Raw genomic sequence first — 11,161 nt, 5'->3', positions numbered from 1 at the left:
TGGAAAGTCACTGGCACAGCGGGACTGTTAAGCTTGTCTGTGTTAACTTGATACATTTGAGAGCTGCGGAAGGCAGGGTGGAGCGTGCTCTGAGTGAGCCTGGGTCTGGGAGCTATGACCCTGGCTACTGTATCTGATGCTGTTCTCCTGCTCTGCTTCCTGGCTACAGCACATTGAGGCTCTTTGCTTTGTCACTATTTCTACCACAATTCTCCTGCTTTAAACACATACTATGACTTGACCTAAATCCCTTACAACAGTGAACCCAATGTGTATATGGTAGGTGTTGTTTTCCAGAAAGATGACTAATAAAACCATTAATTCCAACCCTGAAGGATTTACAGCCTGTTACAATTTCATTCACATTTAATATATGAAGCAGTGACCAAAAAAAAAAAAAAAAATATATATATATATATATATATATATATATGAAACTTTAATTACATGGACAGTTACAGTCATAAAAGACCCTAGGAAATGCACCATTCACATTGGGAAGTGAAACAAAAAATTCTGAAAGAAAGTATATTTTAGTACACTTTCAGGATCAACAGCATCAAAATATAGGTGATACAATGTCAACTGACTGAGTTTAGAGAAAAACGAGTCAAATTCAAACGATGATAACTAAGATAGTAAAACCTTAAGCATTTTTATTTGGTAAATTATATTTGGATAGCAGTATAGTTTACAACACAAAGTAACCAGTGCAATACATTCATGAATACACAGTCACACACTGTCTTCCTATAGTTGAAATTTGCTTTTTCCTATAAGGTCAGAGGAAGTCTGACTTGTTCAAACTGAATGAGCTCCTGATTTTCTCCTGGAAATCTCTTTGGAACTCACCACCGCATAGTGGTGTAGTGAGTTGTGTTTCCTACCCTGCCCCTCTGGCAGCAGAGCACTCAATTCTGTTATTTTTCACTTCATTAACGGCATTATTCCTTTCATATTCTTCATACTTACGCAGTCATTTCTCTACTTACAATAAAATACAAGATACAGATTAAATTTCTCACAAGTTGATCTATATCCCCCTTAATCTTAAAAAAACAAAGTTTTCAGTTTCTAAATCTCTTCTTTTCTACCCCCAACTGGTAAGCGATTTGCAACAACCTGGACTTCTTCTACCATCTAATCCTACACCAGTTTTTTGTTGTTTTTGAGAAGTGCAATTTGTTCAATTTTGACCCATGACTATATTTGCTTTGTGTGTATTTATACAGACTGAAGGATAGTTGTCAAACACTACAAAGAAGCAAATTTTGTCCCAGAATGGAAGCTTTTGAGAGTTCATTGTTATCTTGACCTCAACTGTCCTAAAATTACAGTTCTAGCTCAGAAAACTGTATTTGGCATCAAGGATGTACTGATCTACTTTGTTTCTGTGATAAAATTCAATTGCATAGCCTAAGTGGCTTTAACAATAGAAATATTTTCCTTTTCTCACAATTCCGGAAGTTAGAATGTGATCAGGGCCTGGCAAGATATGGATTGTGGCAAGATCTGTTGCTGACTTGCATAAAATGAGGCAGGTGGTATTTCCTGCTATTTTCATGAGAATACTAAGTTTTTAGGAGTCAAGGGCCTCCACCTGAGGTTTTATTTACCCTTAACCCTTAATCTTCTTTTTGTGTTTGTTGTTTCTTTAAGACAGGGTCTTACTATGTATTTCAGGCTGACCTTAAACTCACTGTCTAGCCCAGGCTGGCCTGGATCTTTCAGCAATCCTCCTGCCTCAGCCTCCTGAATTCTTAGATTATAGGCAGAGGAAACACAGTTTATCAATTTAATAGCAAAGTCAATTAAAAAGGTGTTTTATAACTCAAATAAACAACATGTTAGTTTCAGATCAATGTAAAAATATAAACCTTTTGGAATAAAAGCTTTTCATCCTTAATGCTTGTAGAGTCATGGGAAGAAAGATATATAACAGGATATTCTCCAAAGGAAATTTAGCCAGAATGATTGGTTTAGATAGCTATAAGGAAAAAAGAAAAAAAAAAAAAAACAGAGGAACAAACAGCTACTGTTTAATAACTTTAAGAGTTGCTACAATGATATTTTGTGTGTGGTACATATGCATATATTAATATATGTGTAAAGAAATCATATAACAAGATATATGTTAACTAATTTATTAATACTTGTATAGTGCGAAGTTGCAAATTTGCTTGAACATAGACTGATAGTATTTATAAAAAATGAAACAATATTTATGTGTACATGTATATTTACATGAATAATAATGGAAAATTTGTTGAAAATCTGGAAGAATATACATTATTTTTCCTAATATTTATTGACAGTTAAAAGTATTGCTTGTAAGTTTACAGTGTTTACATGTTAATTGTATTGTTTCATCTTATATAAAATGTGAAAGAAGGAAAAATATAAGATTGTATTTTGTATTACAAGGATTTCTATTTTATTTCTAGATAATGGTAGAAAAAATTTAAAGACATTATTTGGGGTTTAGGGTACAGTGAAATAAATATGTTTAAATCCTATCTTTTAGATACTGTGCATTTTAAAAATGACAAAATGTTTTCTATTATTGGGTAGTTCACTTTTTAATTTTAGTTTTTGGAGCTCTGCAATATTTCTAGAGGAGTATTAATTTGAATAAAATTACAATTTTAAAAAATAAATTACCCATTCATCACAAATAGTATTATGTAATGCATTTAAAATTTAGTTTCAAAACTTCAATTGTCTTTGCCAAGATCGTACCAGAGTTTAGGCTTGTTTCTGATTTCATGATGTGGACTTTGTTTATAGTATGTAACATGCAAAAGCTGATGTCCAAAACACTTAAGGATATATCAGTCTTCACCATGTTTTATGTTACTATTTTAATTGGAGCAGAAATAAAATTTCTTTCTACCAGTTATGTAAATCTATGCCTCTGGGCAGATAATTAGCCGGATCCATACTAAAATTGTGCAGTAGAGATGACTGATTTACTTATAGACATGCCAGACATCTGACCTGCTGGCCTATTCCTTGCAAAAATCACTTGCAGTGGCAGCTGATGGAGGGTTGCCAGATCTGTGTTATGTACACGCAAAATATACATAAGACTCCTCCAACATGTGCCTTTTTACTGTTAGGTGTCTGTGAGGCATCATCCGGTCCATCTTTACCTTTGATTCCTGGTTGACCCCCAAGGCAAACATAATTCCATTCTCACCAAATTATTAAGGTCTGCTTACTTTTCAAATAAGGAGAACGTTTGTGACAATCTCTGTGAGGTATTTTGAAATATCTTCACAGCATCCATGGAAGAGCTTCATTTGCCTGTTTATCTTTTGTTCAACAATTTTTTGTCTGTAGTTATGTGCATGTTTTTACTTTTTATTTTGAAACAGTCATAATTTCACAAAAACTTTCATAAGTTATGTATACTTGACCCATGTACCCTTTACCCTCCATCTAAATTCTCATTTTGCTTAATCTCATGATATTGAATCGAGACCAAGACTGGGAAGTTCCATCTGTCTGGCTTCTGGTGCCATGACAGATAAAAAGGAAGAGCAGGGCTGTGTGCTAAAGACAGCAATCACCTGAGGCGATCTTGCCTTGCAACAGTGCCTGTGATGTGCTCTATCTAGGCTTTAAGAGGAACATTTACACCAGTCAGAGTTGTATGAATGACCTAACCACCTTGTACTACGTCCACCTCTTAAAGATCCCACCACCTCTCAATGTTGTCAAAAATAGGAGCAATCTAGCATATTATGCCTCATGGAATACCATCAAACCATATCTAAGACATACCAGAATGTGTATATTTTATTCCACTTAATGCATGTGCAACTTTGTATAATCGCCAGTCGGGATAAAGAACTAGGTCATCATTATCAACGTGCTGCTCATGTCACCCTTCATTGTCACCTCCCTCCCAGCATCTCCAAACCACGACAATCTCTAATTTCTTTTCCATCTCTATTTCTAACTTTAAGTACATTAAGGATATGGAATAATATGTCATGCTTTTAGTATCAAGTCTAAGAGCTCTTTAACTTTTGATCCTGTAGTTCTTCTGTTTCTTCTAACAGATTAAAATTTTATATTTCCTATTTATTTATGTGATTTTGAGCTTGATGTTGTGCAATCATGTTATTATTTTTGATCTGTGCTAACCAATGTTTCTAGGTTGCCAATTTCTTTGGCTCTTTGATATGAAGCAAAATAAAACAGAGTCCTCACCATTATGTCATCCTTCTAATCACAGGTCAGTCTTTCTTCACTTCATGTATCCTATAGTCATAGCGTTTCATGTTCAGTGTTTTAATTGTACACAGTGAAAAATGTAGGGGACATTTCACCCCCTTTATCTCTCTGGAGATAGCATTAATACCCTGTATGTCTCTTGTGTAATTCAAAGAGTTTTGGGTCCTCAAGAAATTTATTTTCTACTAGAGAAGAATCAAATCATGAGAAATTATTTCAAAATGACATATATATTAGAAATATGTTTCTAGAATAAGAGAAAAATATAATTCAACTACAACTGAAAGTTGAGGAATTATTTACTGTAGCAGATGATGTTAATTGAGTTTGAAAACATAAGCAAAAATTCACCAAACTAATAAATTAGGAAAAATCAATATAACAACTTAAATTTTTAAATGCAAAAACATCATTTGGCACAATTCATTTTAAAATATAACCCAGAAGGCTCTCATGGCCTGAGCCTATGCCTGATTAGCGCCTTGCAGTTGGCTGAGTGCTCCAGCTAAGGAGAAGGTGTTCTAGGTCATGCAGCCCTCCACCACTGTCGCCCATGCAGCTACCTCTGGGATGCTCCTCAGCGCTCCTTGTGGCCCATATGCCCACTGTGACGAAAGTGAGAAGCCTTTGAATGAGAGCCTGGCCCGGTGGGAGCTCTTGTACAATCGGACCACCGGAAAATTCCTGGGGTGCACCCTCAAGAGCTGGGGTTTGATCTTAGCTTCTACTTAGTGTTTTTTGGGTTCCTGGATGTACTCTTCTCATTCATAATTTGGGCTATGTTTCAAACTCTGAATGATGAGGTTCCAAATACCATGACCAGATTCCTAGTCCAGGACTCATAGTTTTCCCAAAACTAGTGACTGCATTGAAATATACATTTAGTGTATCTGATCCAAGTTCCTATGAAGGGTACATTAAAGACCTTTAGAAGTTTCTAAAATCATATTCTTTAGATGAGCAGAGGAATCTCAACAACTTTGCTGATGGAGCGCTTTTTGAACAGAAGGGTCCAGTGTTTGCTGCATGTCAAGTTTCTTCACTTCTTACTGGAAGTGTGCAGTGGTGCAAATAATCCTGACTTCAGCTATTTCCGAAGACAACCTTGTATTCTTGTGAAAATGAACAGAATCATTGGATTAAAGCCTGCAGCACACCAAGGATAGACTGTATTTCAAAGGATGAAAACACATCAATTGTATCCACTTATACTAATCATGGAGTCATAGACTTTTCTGTATTATGGAAAGAAACAACGTGGGCTATCTACAGCCACTGATAGCTTTCCAGGTCTCCTTTGGATCTAACAGTACTAAGAAAGAAGAACGGTAGAGCGCAAAACTGAGCTATCAAAGAACCTAAGAAATGAGGACGATCGTGACAAGTTTTGGGGAAACCTTGCATTTGAAATCACAACACGGTGCGTAGTCCTGAGTAGGAGGTCTCCGCAGAATAAATGTTGTGTTGTCTGTCTTCAGTGTGTGTCCGCTGGTTCTGCCATTCTAGAATTTGGAGACTGCCTAGGGAAAGGTGACGCTGCCCAGCCAGGTAACAGCTCAACACGCTTCCAGATCACAGTGTTCCGTGTCCTCTGAAGTAACTGCCTGCGGCTCTGCTGCCCTTTGGACAAATGTCCAGTCGTAAGACAGGGACGGGTGAACACCTGATTCTCAGCATGTGGGGTGGAGTCTTGTCTTCTTTTCTAATGTTTAATTGCTGAGTGTCTAAAGCTTAATGTGCTGTGAATGCAAATATTTTATGGATTTTACACTGATTAACTCATATTTTGATGCCAGCAAAGTTTTAGGGGTTAAATGACACCTGGCCCACATAAAGGGACTTAATGGCTGCAAGAAATGTGTCTGGAGAAGCTCTGTATGTGAAGAAGAAACAAGAATAAAAGTGGATCTGAAAGTGATATATATCCCAGAGTACAAGGATAAAGAAGTAAGATATCACAGATCTTGAATTTCCTTGAATTCTATCATATACATGATTTTCTTACAGCAAAATGAAATAATAAAACTGTTTTATTAAGATTTAGAGCAGACTAAATTGCTTTTTGGATAGAATTATGTAGAATTTGCATAAAGAATAATTTGAAAAGGGATATAATTACAGAAATGCTGACTGAATATGTAACCTTAGTAATAATTTGATTTATAAAGAATAACTCAATTAAAAAATAGAAAGAGTGATTGGTATTGGAATGTAAATGTACTCTACAGGTAAAACTATTATTTACTACTGATGGATTTAAAAATGGATTTCTTGCTTAGCTGGGCCATGATAGCATTATTTGAGATCAAGAATATAAGAAAAGGTCCAGAGATTTAGCTCAGCGGCTCAAGTGATTTCCCGGTAAGTACATGGTTGTAAGTAGTTGTCTTCTCATCCATTGCTATAGGAGAGTGTAATGATATAGCTTAGAAAAACCAAAGCACTAAAGGACTCAGTAATTTAAAAAATAAATTATAGTAACACACTTATTCCAAAGGGAACAGAAAAGAGAAATCCTAAAATGAAAGGGTATGCTAGAACAGAAGATTATGAAGAAATAGCATCTTTTTATGTATAGGTATGGACATTGCCACATTTATAATTATTTGCATTTATAATTATGAAAGCAGTCCTGTGAGAAACCTTTAAAAATGTGCTTGCTCATTTTATAAAAAAAAAAAAAAAAAAAAAAAAAAAAAAACTACTGATGTGTCTCATAAATTCAGGTTCATGGAGAATGTCTTTGTGAACAGAAAATTAATTTCAGAAGTTCTAAGAATAAAGTGAAAAATAGTTTTGAGTTTATGAAAATTAGATGGTAGGGAGAGAGTAATTCAATGGTTTAGGGATATTATGTTTAAAATTCAGGTTTTCATTATTTTAAGTCACAGACAAAAATAATCTAATTCCCAGGCAGATGCAAAAAGCAAAGGACAGGTAATTTTGAAGAAAGTTATGGGGAAAAAATGTACAGGGGTGTATAATGCCAATGTGAATTGAATGGTTCTCTTTGTAATGCTTGACAAAGACAAAATAGTTTATCTATCCATTATTAATAACTAAATGTAAAGACATTGTATCAAATGAAACAAATGAGAAAAAGAGACTAAAGCTTCTAATAAGCATACAAGCATGAGATATGACCAGGAAGTTAAGATTGTCCATATTTAATAACCTCTCTTTTTTGTGATACTGGGGACTGAATCCAGGACCTTCATCTCTAGACCTTTACTTATTTTTTGAGTCAGGGTATTGATGAACAATTAAATTCCCCTTACTGGGTTTAAACTTGCAATCCTGCTTCAGTCACCCAAAGTGCTGGGATTGCAAATGTACACATTACACTCAGCACCATAGATATGTTAGTCACCTGTAAAAATCAAAAAGCTAGGTCTTGAATGGAATGTAAAAGCAGTTACATTTTACAAAAGTGAAAAAGACATGAACAGAAAAAGTGACTAAGGACCAGGAAAAGAGTAACAACATAGAGCTGTTTAGCCCCTTAAGGGAATGTGGCAATTATGTTGAATTGTGTCAGCTTGACAGGATTGGTAGCTGCTTAGCAAGATCCATTTCTGTGGGGGCCACAGGCATGATCTTGGGTCCCATTTCCAGTCTCTGCTTCCTGGCCACCATGAGCTAAGCATCTTTCTTCTCCATGCCTCTCTGCCATGATGTCTCTGAATTGGAGACTGTCACTGTGCACTGGACCTACTGAAATCATGAATTAATTTAAAAGTATGCTCCATTAAATTGTGGGTGTTTGAATTGCATTCAGCAATGGGACAGCAGAATAATGCAAGGAACCTGCCAAACTTGAGAGCATATAAATCTGTAAATAAAGAACTAAACAATGTAGGTTTGTACAGAATACTTTTTAAAAGTTTTGATCTTAGAGATATTGTGTCTCACAGAAAACATTTGAAGCGCTCATTATTTCTCAACTTCAAATAATCTCCCTCATATTTAATTTTATTAAAAAATGCAAAGCCATCAACTAGCAAAGTATGTTAATAATATCCACTTAATATTCATTAAATAAATGTATCATTGAATAAATGTGTTTTGACATTGAGAAATGAACATAAATACCTGTCCAGTACCAATATGCAGGCTCTTCATCATGTTAACAGTTTGAAGTACAGTAGAAACCTCTGTTCATCTATGTCATTCCTTCCTACTATTTATCATTTTCCAATGTTAAATTACTTCGTTCAGGATGGCAAGTTGCTACTGTAGTATTAAATTTATCAGAAGAGACAAATCTAAGAAGACACACCATCCATCATTGTGTCCCCTGATTAGATTACATCTAGGATAATCTTATTTGTAGCAACCTGCACCGAGAAGATTCCACAGTTTCCCTTGACAACAATTAAAATAGTTAAACTTTCTTCTTTACTATAAAATGTGTTCAGATGCTACTGTTCAGAAGAGCAAGATTTATATTGTTCACTTTTAATTTGGAAGATTTAGACAAAAGCTGTCATGCAAGAATCTTGGGTTTTCTAGAATTACTGCTAACTGAGTTAGGAGCAGCCACCTGTAAATGAGCCATGACTAATACAGTAACAAATGAGTATATTTCAGTATCTTTACTGGCTTTTCATTTTCAACAGCCTTTATTTTTGGAATAGTTTAGATTTACAGGAAAAAAAATGAGTAGCTACTACAGAGATTCTGATATGAGTTACACAGTCAGTTTTTTTTTTTGTTTTGTTTTGTTTTGTTTTTGTTTTTACTCTTTACTAATTAAGGAAGCAATTTGGATCTTTTAGAACCATTGTTATTGAATGTTCTTTATTGTATATTGGTCTCAGTTTCTGAGCTACATAATATTCCTTCTGTTTGACACTTTAGTCTTTGAAAAGTCTTTACATCTCTTTTAACTTTGAAGAATGTCATTGGATATAGAGCCTTAAGCCTCTGGATTTTTTCTTTCAAAACATTCAGTATTTCACCGTTGCCTTATGTGGTTTCCGAAGAGGATTCACGTGTAATTTTTCTCATTATCCACTGGTAAGTTATTTTCTCCTCTAACCTTTTTCAAGATCTTCTATTTTTCTTTGGCTTTCTGCAGTCCCAATATGACATATCTAAACTTAGATTTTTTTTTTTTGAATACAGTCCACTTAGTATTCTGTGAGTCTTATAGATTTTATATCTGTCATAATTTTGAAAAAAATCTTAGCTACTATTATTTCTAATATTTCATATATTTCTTCATTCTTCTCTTCTTATATTCCAACTATGCATCTGTAACATATTTTATAATTATTACACAATTCTTATATTCATCTTAGTCTACCACTAATTTTTTTTTACTTTGCCTTTACTTTTTTATTCATTAGCATTTCTTTAATATTATTGATTTGTTCACTGGTCTTATTCAATCTCCTGAGAAACTGACAAGAATTCTTCCTTTGTATTATAGTGTTTCTTACATATTTCTATCACTGGGATTATTTCCTAGAGTTACTATACTTTTCTTATATGGTTGCATCTATGCTTCCATGTTGTCTACTTTTTCCTTTTAGCACTATTAACATATTAAATATTGTAATTTTAATTCTCTATGGGACTATTGCAAAACCTGTCATACCTATGTTCGATTCTTATCATTTCTTTCCTTTCCAGACCACGTTGCCTTTTGAGTTCTACTGTATTACAGTTTCTTGTTTAAATGGGTTTTAAAACACTGAGATAAACTCTTAGTATAAGATTTTAATCTAGGTAAGAGCTGATTGTTTAGCTGATCTATAGATGTATGTGCCAGAGGTTTTCATTTCGAATTTATACGTGTTTTTCCTTCCCTTTTGTTCTTTGCTTTCTTTCAGAACTCCTTTCTCATGGAAAAGGAGCCTGTGTCCTGTGGATCTTTCAGTTATGACTCATATTATACTGGAACCTTTGACAGGACAATAAAGTGTTATTGAAGGAAATCTTATATAATTCTCTGATTAAAATTCGGCATTAGTCAGGCTGAGTTTCTGTGGTGAGATTTTACAAATGTTCCCTAAACTTTTTATTCTTTTAATCAGCTTAAACTCATCATCTTTATTCTTTGATTTTCTGAAACAAGTCTTGCTATGTAGTTCACCTTGGTCTTGATCTCATTATGTAACCCAGGTTGGCCTCAAACTAGAGGAAATCCTGCCTCAACGGCCCAAATTCTGTGATTATGGAAGTGTCCATTTCTCACTATTCATTTAAAAGTTACTTTTAACTGACTTATCCCATTATGTGCTAGCGTGGCTCTCGGTCCTAGAAAACAAAATAGATATTCAATAGTTAACTGTTCCTTTTGTTGTATATTTACTTCGATGTTTTAACTGTGCATAGGAAGGTTGTTTCTCTCTACAGGGCTCATCAAGAAAAACAATACATTTCACATCATATTTTCTCACTGGTTTACAGTGGAAACTAAAATATTTCATTCTATGCAAAATATATTTTTGGTGTGAAATTACTGTTCTCAGAAAAATAATAACATTTCTTGACTTTATCACAATTTCTTACATACAAGAATTACTTTATGTTATTCAACCACTCCCTGAAAATGACTTTCATTTGATGTTATTTCATCTATTTCTTTCTCTTCTATTTCTTTTCATTTTTACTTCTTTCCTACCCTCCACTCTTTAATTTCTTCCTTCTTTATTTCCTTCTTTTTCTTTCTTTCCCTTTATCCTACCCCCTCTCTTTGAAATACCATCATCCTATGTAGTCCAAGCTACTTCACAATGTAACTAAGACTCTTGCAGTCTTCCTGCCTCAGCCCCACAAGGTTTAGGGATACCATCATGGGCTAACACATCCAGGTTTCTTTTATTCTTATCTGTTGAAACATATTATTTGTTTGTATTTTTGACACCTATTATAAAGATTTGTATTTTTAAGTAATAATAAAATAGTAGCA

General features: G+C 34.3%; 1 pseudogene; it reads left to right on the top strand.

Moving 5' to 3' along the window:
• Positions 1-4,770: 4,770 nt before the first annotated feature.
• LOC100732504 (sodium/potassium-transporting ATPase subunit beta-3-like) lies at positions 4,771-5,837 on the top strand (annotated as a pseudogene).
• Positions 5,838-11,161: the final 5,324 nt, after the last annotated feature.

This window comes from Cavia porcellus, unplaced genomic scaffold (assembly GCF_034190915.1).
Source record: "Cavia porcellus strain 051 isolate PalLab524CR breed Dunkin Hartley unplaced genomic scaffold, mCavPor4.1 scaffold_8, whole genome shotgun sequence".
NCBI lineage: Eukaryota > Metazoa > Chordata > Mammalia > Rodentia > Caviidae > Cavia > Cavia porcellus.
The sequence above is the reverse complement of the archived record's forward strand: the minus strand, read 5'-3'. Positions and strand labels throughout refer to the sequence as shown.